Source organism: Pseudophryne corroboree, chromosome 5 (genome assembly GCF_028390025.1).
Source record: "Pseudophryne corroboree isolate aPseCor3 chromosome 5, aPseCor3.hap2, whole genome shotgun sequence".
In the NCBI taxonomy this organism is placed as follows: domain Eukaryota; kingdom Metazoa; phylum Chordata; class Amphibia; order Anura; family Myobatrachidae; genus Pseudophryne; species Pseudophryne corroboree.
The window spans coordinates 156,454,695-156,472,200 of record NC_086448.1 but is presented as its reverse complement, the minus strand read 5'-3'; the positions used below and the strand labels follow the sequence as shown (position 1 = coordinate 156,472,200).

Here is a 17,506-nt window from a genome sequence, read left to right as displayed (position 1 = left end):
ACTGTGTGTGTGCGCCGGAGGCGCGCGCACCAAAAAATAGGTGTGTCCAATTAAAATGGGATGTGATACACAAATGACCCAATAGTGCAGTGCCAGATCCACAATTGCCCCCACAGTGCCAGGTATACAAATGCTCCTCACAGTGCCAGGTATACAGATGCCCCCATAGTGCCAGGTATACAAATGCCCCCACAGTGCCAGGTATACAAATGCCCCTCACAGTGCCAGGTATACAGATGCCCCCACAGTGCCAGGTATACAGATGCCCCCCACAGTGCCAGGTATACAGATGCCCCCACAGTGCCAGGTATACAAATGCCCCTCACAGTGCCAGGTATACAGATGCCGCCACAGTGCCAGGTATACAGATGCCCCCCACAGTGCCAGGTATACAGATGCCCCCACAGTGCCAGGTATACAAATGCCCCTCACAGTGCCAGGTATATAGATGCCTCCCCCCCCCCCGTGCTGCTCACCGCTGCTTCTTTCGGTGGCACATGGAGGAGAGTGTGGCTATGTTGGGCAACGGCGTGTAGGACTTGAAACCAGCCGCCGGTTCGAGAGCCAATCAGAGCTCGAGGACCGGCAGCCGCGGCTCCTGATTGGCTGCCAGTCTGCGAGCTCTGATTGGTTCACAAACCGGCGGCTGGTTTCCAGTCCCACACGCCGCCGCCGCCATCCGCCGCGCTCTCCTCCTGAGTCCCTGTCCTGACAGCTGAGACACGCTGCCGCCGGACTGAGCAGCGGCGTGTCTCACAGAGAAGCGGGTGGGCCGGAGCAAACGGCTTTGCGGGCCTTATACGGCCCGCGGGCCGGAGGTTCCCCACCCCTGAGCTAAATGAACGTAGCCCTTAGGTTTCTGTGTAAGCTGCGATCTCTCTAGAACACTGCAGCTATGCAGTCCAACATCTGACTTTTTAGTGTATAATAACTGTAACCTTTCTTAAATAATACATAAAAAAAAACCTCTATGAGTCAATATTAATTACAGAATGCAAACACATATACAGTAATAGACGATTAAAGACAGCACAAATGGTCATGGCTGGGTGTCTGTCCTCTGGATGTACAAGCTAACCAATAAAAAGGAAACATAATCCTAAAAGTATATCCCCCCCTTGTAGGCTTATGGGGTTTATTTGGGCAAAGGTTTTAGTAGGAAATAATCATGTTCATAAAGGACGGAATATTTACATGACCATTGAGCAAGCCGGGTCTGAACCTGGGAGTAATATTATAGATTTAGCTGTGACTTTACTCGTTAGCCTCCGTCAGCTCTTTGTGGAGCCCGTGTTTCAATTTCAAATCATTCAATATATAAGAAATAGGCAGCAAAGTCACTATTGACCCTGTTATTTTTACAGCAGGGCGTATATGACTTAGTTTCTGATTTAATAATAGAGTCTTTAAAAGTATTTTACTTATAGTGGATGGCTTTTGTCTTCATTATGTCACTCCACTCTATCCTCAAATGATAAGCCAACTTGTATGGATACATTTTGGTAATCTCTCCCTATCTACAACTGTATTTTATGTTCTAGATTGTACAGTATATAAGATTACGAGTGCATTTTCATCATTTTATTGCTTGCTGTTGAGGGCTTGGGGGGGTCAACTAGAACAACGCCAATCACTATTGCAACTTCATCTGGCTGATATAAACAGAGTCTAGTTGGACAGCGTGAAAGATAAGTGCGCTGTAAAGTTTAAATCTACAGTTGTCCTATAACACATAACTTATATTTTATAGGTTATTCTATATAAATATAGTATAGTCCTTTTTACACCATTATTAGGGAAATTAGCATGTCCATATTTCTAATATTGGGATTTAGATTATTATAATATTATTAATAATGATAAAACACATTCATTACAAGACACATTCAGTTACTTATAAAATATGGAAACATTCAATAATTTAATAGACAAATGAAGCCCATACAAAGGGGGGAATCCAAATACCCATTGTGTAAAGTATGAAATCAATGGGTTTCACAATGCATTAAACAACATTGGCCACCCTTTATTGCAGATTTTTCCTCACAACTTCTGATGTGGCTTTTGAATTGGCCAGGGAGGGTACTAAATTGGATCCTAAAATAATTCTAAAAACCACATCCCTCTTGCATGCTTATGGGGTTTAATTAGGCACTTCGTTTGGGGGGAAAATAAGATAATTAATTACAGAATATTACTCACTCAAAATTGCACTGATTTGTGGGATATAGGCAGTGGCGTGCAAGCTCCCTAATCTCTAGCTGGTAGCCAGACAGCGTAGAAGAGTATTAGCACTAGGGGGCATGGGCTCTATTGTGCATGTACAGATCTCTGGGGAAATGGCGTGGTGGCCATTTTCCCGGCTATTTCCTTACAGCACATGTGCAAAACACTTGGAAAATGGCTTCCTCAACATTTTCCTGGTGACTTGTGGAGAGGTGCTGCCACTGATGGGGGACTCTGGAGAGACAAGTATTGAAAAAAAATGGGTGCAGGATGTGTGGTGTGAGCCCCCTCTGAACTAAAGGGCCCATGTGCACCGCACACCATGAACCCATTATAGATATGTCCCTGGATATAGTATACTTTCCAATTGCTAATAACTACAGTATAAAATACACCACCAGTGACACCCAAATTATTAGGAGCTCTCATTATAATCATGTTGTTAACCCAACTGCATCTAATGCAAAATGAGGCCCTGGGAGGGGATGTAGTTAGCATCCCGATGGACTTATGGTATCCCATACCCAACCTGAAGCAGACGTAGGTGGCATCCTGACTGATGAAATGCCAGCTGCCAGAAGTCAGGTGCTGGACTCCCGACACCTGTCAGAATGCCGACACAGGAATCACAAATTATGTCAGAGAGGGTTAGACTGTGGAGGGGGGAGAGGGGGGGGGGGGGGGGGCTCCAGGGAATGGGTTAAGCTGCTGGGGAAGGATTAGGCTGCGGGAGAGGAGGGTTAGGGTTACTTTAGTTGCTCGCACCTGTCAGGATTACAGCAGTGGGGATCTCGGGGTCAGTGTTCTGACCGCCGCCATCCTAACTGCTTAACTTCTCCTACACATGCAGCAGAAATGAGAATATACACTGCTCAAAAAAATAAAGGGAACACTAAAATAACACATCCTAGATCTGAATGAATGAAATATTCTTATTAAATACTTTGTTCTTTACATAGTTGAATGTGCTGACAACAAAATCACACAACAATTATCAATGGAAATTCAATTTATTAACCCATGGAGGTCTGGATTTGGAGTCACCTTCAAAATTAAAGTGGAAAAACACACTACAGGCTGATCCAACTTTGATGTAATGTCCTTAAAACAAGTCAAAATGAGGCTCAGTAGTGTGTGTGGCCTCCACGTGCCTGTATGACCCCCCTACAACGCCTGGGCATGCTCCTGATGAGGTGGCGGATGGTCTCCTGCGGGATCTCCTCCCAGATCTGGACTGAAGCATCTGCCAACTCCTGGACAGTCTGTGGTGCAACGTGGCGTTGGTGGATGGAGTGAGACATGATGTCTCAGATGTGCTCAATTGGATTCAGGTCTGGGGAACAGGCGGGCCAGTCCATAGCATCAATGCCTTCGTCTTGCAGGAACTGCTGACACACTCCAGCCACATGAGGTCTAGCATTGTCTTGCATTAGGAGGAACCCAAGGCCAACCGCACCAGCATATGGTCTCACAAGGGGTCTGAGGATCTCATCTCGGTACCTAATGGCGGTCAGGCTACCTCTGGCGAGCACATGGAAGGCTGTGCGGCCCCCCAAAGAAATGCCACCCCACATCATTACTGACCCACTGCCAAACCGGTCATGCTGGAGGATGTTGCAGGCAGCAGAACATTCTCCTTGGCGTCTCCAGAATCTGTCACGTCTGTCACATGTGCTCAGTGAGAACCTGCTTTCATCTGTGAAGAGCACAGGTCGCCAGTGGCGAATTTGCCAATCTTGGTGTTCTCTGGCAAATGCCAAACGTCCTGCACGGTGTTGGGCTGTAAGCGCAACCCCCACCTGTGGACGTTGGGCCCTCATACCACCCTCATGGAGTCTGTTTCTGATCGTTTGAGTAGACACATGCACATTTGTGGCTTGCTGGAGGTCATTTTGCAGGGCTCTGGCAGTGCTCCTCCTGTTCCTTCTTGCACAAAGGCGGAGGTAGCGGTCCTGCTGCTGGGTTGTTGCCCTCCTACGGCCTCCTCCACGTCTCCTGATGTACTGGCCTGTCTCCTGGTAGTGCCTCCATGCTCTGGACATTACGCTGACAGACACAGCAAACCTTCTTGCAACAGCTCGCATTGATGTGCCATCCTGGATGAGCTGCACTACCTGAGCCACTTGTGTGGGTTGTAGGGAGGTCATAAAGGCACGTGGAGGCCACACACACTACTGAGCCTCATTTTGACTTGTTTTAAGGACATTACATCAAAGTTGGATCAGCCTGTAGTGTGTTTTTCCACTTTAATTTTGAGTGTGACTCCAAATCCAGACCTCCATGGGTTAATAAATTTGATTTCCATTGATAATTTTTGTGTGATTTTGTTGTCAGCACATTCAACTATGTAAAGAACAAAGTATTTAATAAGAATATTTCATTCATTCAGATCTAGGATGTGTTATTTTAGTGTTCCCTTTATTTTTTTGAGCAGTATATATATATATATATATATATATATTATATATATATCCAAAAGGAGAGTCTGCTCCCTCCTACTGGGTATTAGATACTGTGAATGTTTGTTTATGGGTACACTGCTTTAGGGCCCTATTCAGCAAGGATCGCAAAATAAATAAAAAAATGCAATCTGGGCAATTACGTATTGAGCTGTGCATGCGCAGCAATCGCATTGTGTGTGCGCACCTGCAATTTGCGATTATTTTTGCAAACGCATTGTGCCTCAATGCAATGACATTTTGAGTGACAGGAAGCCAGCGTTTAGTGGAAGAAACATGGCATTTTTTGAGTGTTTGTAAGACAAGGCATTTCCTGGGGTTCTCTGACGTCAGCGATGACCACTTCCAGCCTCTTGTGTATGCAGAATTGTGGATGACTTTGCCTGGTGCAGATGGGAAAACTCTCCAATGTTCCGGTATTTACGAATAGTTATGTGATCACATCGCGCACTGCGTTTCAATCGCAATTTCTGCAATAGGCTTTTTTTTTCTCTCACTTTGTTGGTTTGTAAGTCAGAGGTAAGGCACCTCCTGGCCTTCTCAAAATCCTCCCTGCCTTTTGTCTCCAGACCTACTCACACTCAAGGCCTGGCCTGGCTTTTTCTCAGCAATATAAGCACAGTCATAGAGATTGGTGATCTTCCCTGCCTCCTGCAGGTATAGGCACTGGCATCCTGGCCCCCACAAGCTTCCTCGCACACTGGGCTATTCGACTGCTGTTACAGCCTGACTGGCTTTCACGACCCCACCTGAGCAGGATACACACTGTTCTGCTTCCAGTCCCACTTGGACTGTTTTCACTCAGCAGCCATTAGGTGAGGCCACAACTCCATTTTCCTGTGTGGGCAGATGCCTCCTGCCTCACACAATCCATGGCTTAGTACTGCCATCTATGTTCATAATGCCACAATATCTAGATAGATAGATAGATAGATAGATAGATAGATAGATAGATAGATAGATAGATAGATAGATAGACAAACTCCCGCTCAGAAAACCTGTATTTTCCCCTGGATACATATTAAACAGCTGTAACTCCTAAACCACCTACTGTATACTGGCACATAAACAATTGGCTAATAAAACACACGACGGACATAAAAGTATTCACAGTTTATCCAAATACATTGAATAAATAAGTAGTAAAAATCACAATAAAACAAATAACTGAAATACAATGACTTGTTGTCACCCCTGCCGGTTGTGATCACACTTTTGACTAATGTCACTCTGCAAAATGTTCCAAAATTTGAATTTATTAATCCCAATGAAAAATGTAATTAGTGCCTCTGCACTAGGGCATGTAGTAAATAGAAATATGCATGTAGTGATAAATAAATGTTTTAGTAAACAGCTAAAATTACAAAAATTGTGTCAGTGTCCAAATATATATGGACCTAACTGTATAACACTCTCTATATTGCTATGACAACAACTGTTCTGGATGCAAAATTTGCCAGGAGAAACATGTAAGAAGAGATTTATCTTCTTCTGCAAATTGTTAAGGAGCCAATCTATCAAACTAAAAACTGAAGAATATTGGCACTGTTTTTGGAGGGGTACCACGACAGGAGATACAGTATTTGCTGTGGTTACCCTCTTAACAATCGCAGAAGTAGCCCTCATATTGATCTATGGGAACAGGGACTGCAAAAATGCTGATTTACTAGGCTCCGAAAAAGCTTAGCTTTTCGGAGCAGTAGTTCCCTTTAGGTAATTCCGATGGTGTCAGCCATTGTAGCCTATAGGCTACACTAACAATTTCTTCTTTCGGACAGGTATTGGGGTAGCCAGAACCGGAATCAGAAGTAAAATTACAGCTTTAATTTTACTTATTAGCCTTTGTCGGCTCTTTTTGGACAGCATGTTTCATATCACCCCATATGCAGTGATGAGGCTGTGCCACAATTTATAATAGATAGGCAGCTAAGTCAGTATTGACCCTGTTATTTTATAGCAGGGTGTACTGTATATTAATTTGTTTCTGTTTTAATAAAGGTTTTAGAAGTATTTTACTTATAGTGGATGGCTCCATTATCTCACTTCACACTAACCTCAAATGACAAGCCAACTTTTATGGATACTTTTTGGCAATGTTAAATACAAATCTCATCCTCTCCCTGCCTACAACTGTTAGATATATTATCTATTAGAGTGCCTATAAGATTTAGAGTGTACTGTATCTTCGGATTGTATTGCTTGGTGCTATCAGAATACTGAATACAGAATCCGCCTGTTAAAAAAAACAAAAACCTGCAACATTAAATAACAGCCAAAGTATGGAAACATTCAGCTAAATAATTGTTGTGTGGATGATATAAAAGCATGGCTGAAAATCACAGAAGGGACCATAAAACATACTTGTCTACTTTTGAAAAAGCATTTCAGGGAGAGTGTGAAAGTAACACCTATCAGTGCGGACGTGTACTGCTACATCGGAGAGGCGTGTCATGAAAATGACTTACATCCAAATGTAAATGAGCCCCAAAGTTAGTAAGAGCTACTTGTTGAAGAAAAGGCACTGATATTTTTCAGGATTTGTTCATGTATTGTGTTTTACAAGAGGTTCCATAAACTGTAAGTGGCCATGAGAAACATTATTTAAACTGCATGTAGCCATAGGGATCATTGTACCTTATAACCAATGCAGGGAAATGGCACTGATAATCCAATTTGAATATATGTATCTCTGATTTCTTTTTATCCCCCTTCCCCCTCCACCCCCAAGAATGTAACAGCTACATAATGGGGATAAGGTATAATAAGGGAGATTGCTGGACTATTCAGGGAGTCAGGGAGATTGCTACTATTTAAGGGAGTCTCCCGCAGAATGTGGGAAGGTAGGCAACTATGCCATAAAGTCAAAGCGGCCTATTTATTTGCAGTCAATACTCTGAAAAAGACTCTTTTCGGAGGATTGCAGGATTAAGTTTATTATGACGGTATCACAAAAGATATCAGTGATATCTGCAGCGGCCCTTTGTTTTTGTTCACAATAACAAACCTTGTTATTACAAAGCAAAAAAAAACTTAGATCTTAAGACAGTGGGCCTAATTCAGACCTGATCGTAGCCCTGCAAAATTTTGCAGGGCTACGATCAGGCACACTGACATGCAGGGGGACGCCCAGCACAGGGCTAGTCTGCCCCGCATGTCAGGCCCGCCCCCCTCCCACGCAGAAGTACAAAAGCATCGCACAGCAGCAATGCTTTTGCACTTCAGGAGTAGCTCCCGGACGGCGCAGCTTTTGCGTGCTGGCTGGGAGCTTCTCGTCGCTACCCGGGTCGCAGCGGTTGCGTGTGATGTCACGCAGCCGCTGCGGACCACCCCCGCATGGTCCGGCCACGCCTGCATTGGCCAGACCGCGCCCACAAAACGGCAGCTAGGTGCCGCCGTGCCGCCCCCTCCCACCCAACGACCACCTCTGCCTGTCAATTAGGCAGAGGCGATTGCTAGGCAATGACAGCCGTCGGCTGTCAGCCATGCGCCGGCACACTGCAGCGCCAGCGCACTTCAGACCTGATCGCTGCGATGAACAGCAGCATGCGATCAAGTCAGAATGACCCCCACTGTCCCCAGCAGCTAACGCCACCTTTAGATGTGTTGGCCATTGTAGCCTTTGCTTTTTAGAGTTTGACCCTGATAATTAACCATCTGAGGTTGGCGTTACGCGCTGCCACCTACAGAACCGTGCACATGATTTCCTGCTGGCAATAACAGTATAGAGAACGATGTCCCTTGTGTCAGAAGCCAAAGATGTACTTGAGTGTACATTAACAAGAAGGGCATTTGTAAGGTGAAATGGTGATGTCAAATAATGTGCAATTTATTTTTTAGTTTCTTTTTTAAGTAATGATGGAAATATGTTAGAGTGGTCAATCAATACACAAACTGCACTGTCCATTAAACAAGCAAGAACATGTCCAAGAGCCCGTTACTGTCTCTCCAAGCCAGACAAGTAGAGGCTAGATGGGCACCTTACCTGTAATTAGCCTTGAGGCATTAACACTGCATACCAAAGACCCATTCATGTTAGTTATCAATAGCTAGCAGCAATGAATTACGTGTGTATAATACTGGCTAGCTTAAAAAATGTTTCACTCCAAAATCCAGATCAGAAAATTTGCCCAGTTCCACATTACTAGGGGCAAATATAATCACATATCAATGTTCTCATTCATGTGTTGCATTAAAAGACTGCTATTCACCTCATAAATGATGAGAAATTACATTTATTTATATAGTATAAGTCCTTGAAGGAACAGGGATATGGGGGGTAATTCAGACCTGATCGTTGCAGCAAATTTGTTAGCAGTTGGGCAAAACCATGTGCACTGCAGGAGGGACAGATATAACATGTGCAGAGAGAGTTAGATTTGGGTGGGGTGTATTCAAACTGAAATCTAAATTGCAGTGTAAAAATAAAGCAGGCAGTATTTACCCTGCACAGAAACAAAATAACCCACCCAAATCTAACTCTCTCTGCAAATGTTATATCTGCCCCCCCCCCCCCTGCAGTGGACATGGTTTTGCCCAACTGCTAGCAAATTTGCTGCTGCGATCAACTCAGAATTACCCCCCATGTGCACTGCAGGGGTGCAGATATAACATGTGCAGAGAGAGTTAGATTTGGGTGTGGTGTGTTCAAACTGAAATCTAAATTGCAGTTTAAAAATAAAGCAGCCAGTATTTATTCTGCACAGAAACAAAATAACCCACCCAGATCCATACCTCCCAACTTTATCCTTGTTGGAAGAGGGACACACGTGCGGCAAATCCACGTGCGCTATCGAAAAGGGGAGTGGCCTATGAAAAGGGGGCGTGACTTCACAGAGGACCCGCGATTGTGAGCCATGCCCCCGTTTTCGTCACTGAGGGGGCATGCCCAGCGATCTGTGAGCCGCTGGCATGCCCCCTCTCCCTCTGACTCCAGTGAATAGAGGTAGCAGAGCTGCACAAACTGATTTTGTGCAGTCTCTGCTCAGCCCAGGAATTACTCAGCTACTACGATCACATTCAGGCTGTTCAGAATCGGAATTGATGTCAGACACCCTCCCTTCAAACGTTTGGACATGCCTGCATTTTTCCAGACACTCCCTGAAAACAGCCAGTTGACACCCACAAACGCCCTCTCCCTGTCAATCTCCTTGCAATCACCCGTGCAATCGCTTTTTTCATACCATGCGCCTGCGCATTGCGGTGCACACGCCTGCGCAGTTCGGACCTGATTGCAGGCTGTGAGAAAATGCAGCCTAGCGATTAGGTCTGAATTACCCCCTATGTACTAAGCATTGGAGAGAGATAACGTACCAGACAATAAGTACCTAGCTGTCACGTTACAGGGCAGAGGCGGATTGGCCATAGGGTTCACAGGGAAGATCCCCGGTGGGCCGACGCATCAGTGGGGCCTGTTTTGTTTGAGGACATGTGATCCTATTTATAGACATAATGAATAAGATGCCAAACAATTTGCATATATGAAAATGACTTTGCCACTTAGCCTGTGATTGCAGATGATCTAGTGTATGCTCTGTCTGCCTGCTTGGCTGACATATAAGATTGAGTGAATAGTGATTGGGATATGGTTGGTGTAATAAGCAAGAAATATATTTTTCTAAAGAATTATATAGTTTCCTAAATTCTAAAGGTGTATCATATAATGTGCTCATAATATTTAATCTTATTTCCTTTTAACTTCTCCTTGATGCTGGACATCCCCACTATCTGGAAAGTCTTGGGGGGAGGGTGCTGCTGCCATGGCCCATGGCTGGACCTTACACCTCTGGTGCTGCCCATGTGGGGCCACCAGTACAAATTTTTTCCAGGGCCGCTTTTTGTTCCCAATCCGCCCCTGTTACAGGGTGTGTATGAAAAATGACAGTTAGGGGCTGCTTGATTGGTACCTTATCTACATCTACTTTAGCTCTCTCCATGGCTTAGTACATCTCCCCCATAGTACCTGACTCAGATGTACAGCAGATGCAGTGTAGATGGCGCACTCAGACAGCCAAAGTCTGCACATGCATGTGACTTTCATGGTTGCACCACACGTGTCCCGATTGTCTACGCACAGAAACACAGCTCAGAATCGTCCGCAAAGCCTGTGAATTTTAGTGGTATTCCAGGAAGGTAACGGGGATGGCGAAGCAGACGCAGGTGTAAGGCTAAAAGCGGCTGCATTTGAAAGATGCTCAGCTACTCACACAGGAGGCCAAACTCAGATGATGAAACTGCACCTGCCATAGGGCTGGTGCAAGTTCCAATAGAGCGACCGTCAACACTAATGTCTCAGCATTGTGCTATGTGTACAGGCAGTTACCTGTACACTTGCCCGCTCTGCTATATGATGGGGACGGCATATAGGGTGGCCGAATGGCAGGTGTGTACACTTACCATGTTCAGACTTTTGCGTGGCGTGACGGTGGGTCCATAGACATATCTGTTAGGTTACCCAGCCTAAGGGTTCAGGTTAGGCTTTAATCAAGGTTAGGGTTAGACTGCAGTTACAGTAATGTTGACATACGGATGCCTACAGTCTTGTGTCATCATTCTGCATGTTGTATATATCACAATTCCTTAGCATACTAATCGCCAGAGAAATATTAGCGTTATTACTGTCACAAGACACAGTGACATAGGCAGCCATTTTGTGGACTGTACCATTAATCACAACTCAAAGATGTCTGCTTTAACATCCATGAGACAACAGATCCTAGTGATTTGATTGGCTGTATTTTCATTGTACAGTCCCAAAAAAAATATATTGTGTGTCGGTTCATAGATGATCTGCAATTGTGGAATTCCTACACGTTGAATGACGTTAGGGCTGTGGGACACGTTGAATGACGTTAAATAACAGTGTTTTGTCCAATTTCTAGACATATTGCTGACTTAACTGAACCTTTGGTAAACTGACAAAGAATGGGAAGACAATGCATAAAAAGCTCAGACAGGCAAATTCTTGCTTATTGTTGAGATGTCAACAATAAAATGTGAAACATATACTTTAAAATGACACAAATGCTATTAAACTATCCGTGTCTCTGGCCTGCTCCAGTGATTACCCTTGTTAGGCTGCTGTGCCAGGAGTGGGGACATAAATCTGCATTGGCATTTCGAGGCAGGAAGGACTCACAGATACAACTATGTATGGATATCTCGCAGGTCCCTTGGACAATGTTTGTGAATTTACTGGAACTCAGAGTTTTCGCAGTGACTGCAGGGAAGAAAGCATATTAAACTATTTGCTTAATTAACAAACCTGCAGAATGTGTTTGTGGATGGAAATTTGCAAACACTCAAGACGTAACAGAGAATTTCTGTGACTTGTGGATTAACAATAGAAAATATTTCAGGCAGATAAAGATGTCCTAGCTACTAGAGTATTACATATTTTATAGAGAGCCTAGTGCTTGCATCTGCATTGAGGATTTTGTGTGATGTATTGCTATTGCGATCATTTCATTTCAGTGTTACAGGGACATCAGTGTAGCAGTTCCCATGACCTCTGTTGCAGGCGCCGACAGGTACCCCCCACCCCCGGTATATCCCCCCCCCCCCCCAACAGGAGCAAATATTGTTTATTTTATGTTATTATTTGGTTTCCATGTTATTTTAGTGTTGCCTGCTGCATCCATGTTTAGCAGAATATAATTACGTTATATGAGAAGGCTGCTAAATAAATTGTACAGTATGAGAAATGCTACTAGACAGGATAATGAACGTGACTCTAATGCTCTTTTAAAGTGAGGACAAAGTACAAGGTTTTACCTGTGCTTTTAAAGAGTAGTGATTTTCACCATCTGTCTGTATGATGAGTACGCACAAGACTTCAGCTGCTGATGACAACCTTATAGGAACTGTGCTTGCAGACTACCAGTCCCTATCGCTAACAGTGCCTAATTCTCAGGGACTGTACTCAGTTTTGTTGTTCTGAGGTTTTTATTTAGAATGACAGGTTCTACAGTACAGTATGTGGAATACAATTCTTATGTGCAGTTTGCATTCTGCATAATATACAGGTTAGTATTTATTGAAGAGAAGTATTTCTAATGCAACAAAATGACAATATGGCTTAGAGAACGGTCACATTATGTTGGTGGTGCAGCCAATTGGACTGCATTGTGTGAAATACTTATACCCAGTAGAAAATGAGTGTTTGAATGCTAGTAAGGAGTGATAAAGGAGTGTGGAGGTTTAATATCGTAGCCGCACATGACAATGGCTACTACGGTGACTAAATAATCATATCAGCTTTACCCAGGATTCTCTGCTATCGGAAATTCTTACTGAGTGAAAAGAATACTGTATAATTAGGCACTTTGCTGTAATGAGTTTTTCATAGATTTCGAGAGCACACAAACTGTGAATTCAAACTAAAATTAAAACAACTTAAAGTCTACAGCACCATTTTCACATCTATGTTTAATGCAGAAAACACAGCATGCTGCTTTCTTTATGTACAACCATTTGGCTTTGCAGGTAAAGCAATATAATATATGTCAGATACCAATATGAAAAATAAACTTTAAAGCCGCATTGTCACCTAAAAAAATATTTCCCTAGGTCGCCCCTCCCCTACGCAGGAGTCCCAGGAGCTGCACAGTGTCATCGTTTCCCTGGTGCTCTTTCGTTTCTCTGGCAGTCCTTACCTCAAAATGAGGGGGTGGGGGTGGGAGGGGAGCAATTACAAGCTTCATTCAAGGGATTGTAATTGGTCCTCCTGTAAATATTCCCCACCGCAGCCAAAGATGGTATTCTTTAACTATTGGTAGTAGTGATACTTTAAGACACACTTATAATGCATCTAATATTGGCTATATTCCTATATGTACTGCAGTTTGGGGTATTTAACTAAACACACCAAAACTACCCTGGAAACACTTCTAGAGTTGTTTAATAGTGTCCAAATTAATAATATATCCATTATCTGCAAATTTGTTGTTTGCAAAAGTTGTATAATATACTGTATATATATATATATATATATATATATATAAAACTGCATCAACATACGAGAATAACTGAGCTGCACTGCATGTGAAGGAGAAACTCCTTGTATGTATGTATGTATGTATGTATGTATGTATGTTTGTATGTATGTATGGATGGATGTTAAAAGGATCTGGAACATTTCTATTAGAATTCCTGCCTGGACAGAGCAGATTCATCCCCCAGGGACCTGTCAGCCAGCTCACCTTTGAATGGACAGGTAAAACCCTGTCCTGAGGGCTGTCTATTCCTAAATAAAGCACAGAGCCATTGAGACAACGTGTGATCAAACAGCAGGGAGCAGATGCAGCAATTAACATTCCATCCACCTATTCTCATCCTGTGGATATATTTAATTTATGGACAATGTACAAAAATGCTTTATCCCAACTAACGGATCCAAATATTAGAACAAAATCTTGATTCCCCCCCCAGTTCTACACTTTAATCAAATCACAATCATGAAGATAATTATATTGTTGGTATAGTCTAACAATCTGTGTTCAACTAAGTTTTAATTTCCATTTGTTATCAACATAAAATGATAAGCATTACATCGTAATGTGCATTCAATCATTATTTTTTGTGTGTTCACATTTACCAGTAGGAAAGTACCCTAATGAGCATGAGTATAACATGTATAACACAAGCCAAGGTTTCACAAAATAACATTGTAGATTGATGCCCACAGTCACAGACACTTCTATATTCCATTGATTTACCCAGATATTCCACTATTTTACTTTGGCGTGAAACACAATATCGCAAACTACAGGTTTCTTTATTTTGCACAATTGTGTGATAATTACAAAAACTCCAGACACACGTATGCCATATAATCAACGCATATCACAAACAATAAATAAGGCACAGCATATACAATTAGTTATAGCCAGAACTGCTTTTCCTAAAGTACCTCTGAACAATTACATTTATAATTTAAAAATAATTTGATATTTTATTTTAAATCCAACATCTTGCCTCATAGATAAGCAATTATCCATATTCCTATTGCAGAAAGAAGTTTAATCATGTGTAGTGAGCAGAACCTCGGAGTGTTTTCAAACGGAAAAGATTTTAAAACATTTTCTGGGGGATCCACTCACAAAAGCAAACAACAAACATTTGAATGAATATCAGTTATAATATTGATAGTAAGATTGATGATTATGATAATAACAACAACACTAATATTACAAAAATTGCAACAGTAGTGGCGATGACAAATCCAGCACTGTCAGCCATGCTTGTAAAATTGGATAAAATAATTTGATCAATTAGGTAAATGCATTTAAAGTCAAACACACTTCCAACGAAGCCACCACTATTCAGAGTAATTTAGTTACACAATCACATGGGCAAGGTGAGGTATATACAGCTGTACAGCAACCTCTACTCCTGTTTGCCTTATGCCCCTCTCCCATTTAATCCAATAAAATTGTAATTTATTACAGAGGGAGCAAAAAAACAACACTATGTGATAATGGACTTTAATTCTCCATGTAAGGTTACAAAGTTGAACTGTGAAAAAGATACTGACGTCCAGATGAGGTTCTCTGCTCATATTTTACACTGTCAGAAAGTCTGGGATGTATTCCAAATACGTGTTATAAATCTTTTTTATTTTCTGACCGCAAAATTCAGTGGATTAAACACTTTGACAACTAAAGCTTTCAATATATAGAAACACACCTAGCCACAGAAATAAAGATAAAATGAAAGAGTGCAGGGACAGGTGCAAAGAAAAAATGTTTTATTGTCAATGATATAAAAAATATTCAACCATAACTCCTACGGCTGCCTGAGAATTCTCAGCCAATTTTTATGCTGGTTCCAGTCGAAGATTTATTGGAATTAGAAAAGGATAATGAATGCACGCACTTAAGAAGTGAGAGACTCCTGTGCTGACGACTGGGGGAAGCAGGAAAAGCTGTAACATAGAGCATATAAGAGCATCACATACTTACATTGAAGTGCAGCTTGTCCTGTAGATCTATATAGTTCTGATGCTGCCTAGATCTGTATATAAATTCTCGGGTTAAGTCCACAAACTGCTCTGTTCTCTACCCTTGATGGTTAGTCCAATTAAAAACTCAGCTCATGTTGCTTTTGTGGGAGGCACAAATTGGGGGGGAGCCCTCCTCCAGCTGCTGGACTGTGCCAAGCTGATCTGTAAAGATGAGGATGGGAAGAGGAAGGCTGAGCTGGTCCAGAGGGGGATAATGCTGGAGTTTAGAGGGTTAGAGCTGTAATTACCTGCTGAGGCTTGTTGTGTGCCTGGAACCCCTCCAAGGTTTTGTGTGATCTCTGATCAGCAAGCTCAAGACTGGTCTCAAGGTAACCACTCCCTGAAACGGAGCCAGGCAGCAGCTGCCTCCAACACATACAGGGCTGGCCTGGGAGGTCTCTCTCCCATCAGGCAACAACAATTGGTCATCCAAGTTTTTGCTGGAATTCCCAGGTGCCTCCAAACCTGGGAGTCCCGAGGCTGTCAGGGAATACCTGGGATGGAAGATAAAGGACCCTGTAAAAGCAGCTCCCCAGGCTTTTAGCATCAGAAGGACACTAATTAGCCTCCTGTACCTTCATGTAAGCAAGCCAGCCAGAAGTCACAGATATACTTCTTGTACTTTCTTTACCTTCTGTACGAGATTTATTATTTAGTCACATTAAACTCAAGCGATGTTACCGAGATATTGGAAACAGGTGAAGTTCAGAGAAGTATCCTCCCAACTCCATGTAAGTAAGTGTCACATCCATCTCGACTTTTCCTCCTCTTTGTCCAAATAGTCCTCAGAAAAATAATCCACATTAAACATCCCACAAATAGAAACTTTTAAAAGAGAACATAAACCAGGAGTACTGTGTTGCAAACCCTTCTCTTTGTCCGGATGGGTAATATAATCATTGCCATGCAGGAATCAAATGCTCTTCTGCACCTGACAGTGAATACCCAGTGCAGGTGTGATCATTATAATAAGGACTACAGGGAGCTCATCACTGGAAAAGACAAATGCACCCAAGCAGCAGCCAGTCATTCTCTGCTCTGATCCTCCCACTACATCCCAGCAGTAATTCCAACACAGGCATCTTGTCACCACCTAGTGGCTATTTGCAGGACGTTTAAAGTTACTAATCATTTTATAACGTTCTAGGTCTTAACCATAAAGCACCATCCCATCTGATCTTTATAATTAAAACGCTGTATCTAATTATAAGGTCTGGGTAAAATACATGCTGCACTGTCATAAAATAATGTACTGAATTATGTAAAACTTTGTTTCAGAACCGTTACATACAATCATGATGATGGTTGGGGTTCACTGAACGTATACAGGTCTAATGACTACACATATATTGTTGTGTATGTATGTATGTATGTATGTATATACACACACACACACACACACACACACACACACACACACACACACACACAGTGGGGCAAAAAAGTATTTGGACAGCCACCGATTGTGAAAGTTGACCCACTTAAAAAGATAAGAGAGGTCTGTCATTTCCATTGTAGGTACACTTCAACTGTGAGAGACTATATCTGTAAAAAAAAAACTAGGAAATCACATTGTATGATTTTTAAACAATTTATTTGTATATTCTTGCAGAAAATAAATATTTGGACAATCAAAAAGTTTAACCCAATACTTTGTAATATAACCTCGGTTGGCAATTACAGAGGTCAAACGTTTCCTGTAGTTCTTGACCAGGTTTGCACACACTTTGTAGCAGGTATTTTGGCCCACTCTTCCATGCAGATCTTCTCTACATCTGTCGTGTTTTGGGGCTGTCGCCGGGCAATACGGACTTTCAACTCC

The 17,506-nt window shown here is 42.6% G+C and overlaps 1 protein-coding gene across 1 annotated transcript in view; it reads right to left on the bottom strand.

Moving 5' to 3' along the window:
- LOC134927416 (sodium channel protein type 5 subunit alpha-like) overlaps positions 1–16,689 on the bottom strand; it is a 782,837-nt gene extending 766,148 nt beyond the window's left edge. The window contains exon 1 of the mRNA XM_063921835.1: positions 15,644–16,689. The gene's annotated coding sequence lies outside the window, so the exon portion shown is untranslated. The remainder of the gene's footprint in view (positions 1–15,643) is intronic.
- Between the last annotated feature and the right edge of the window lie 817 nt (positions 16,690–17,506).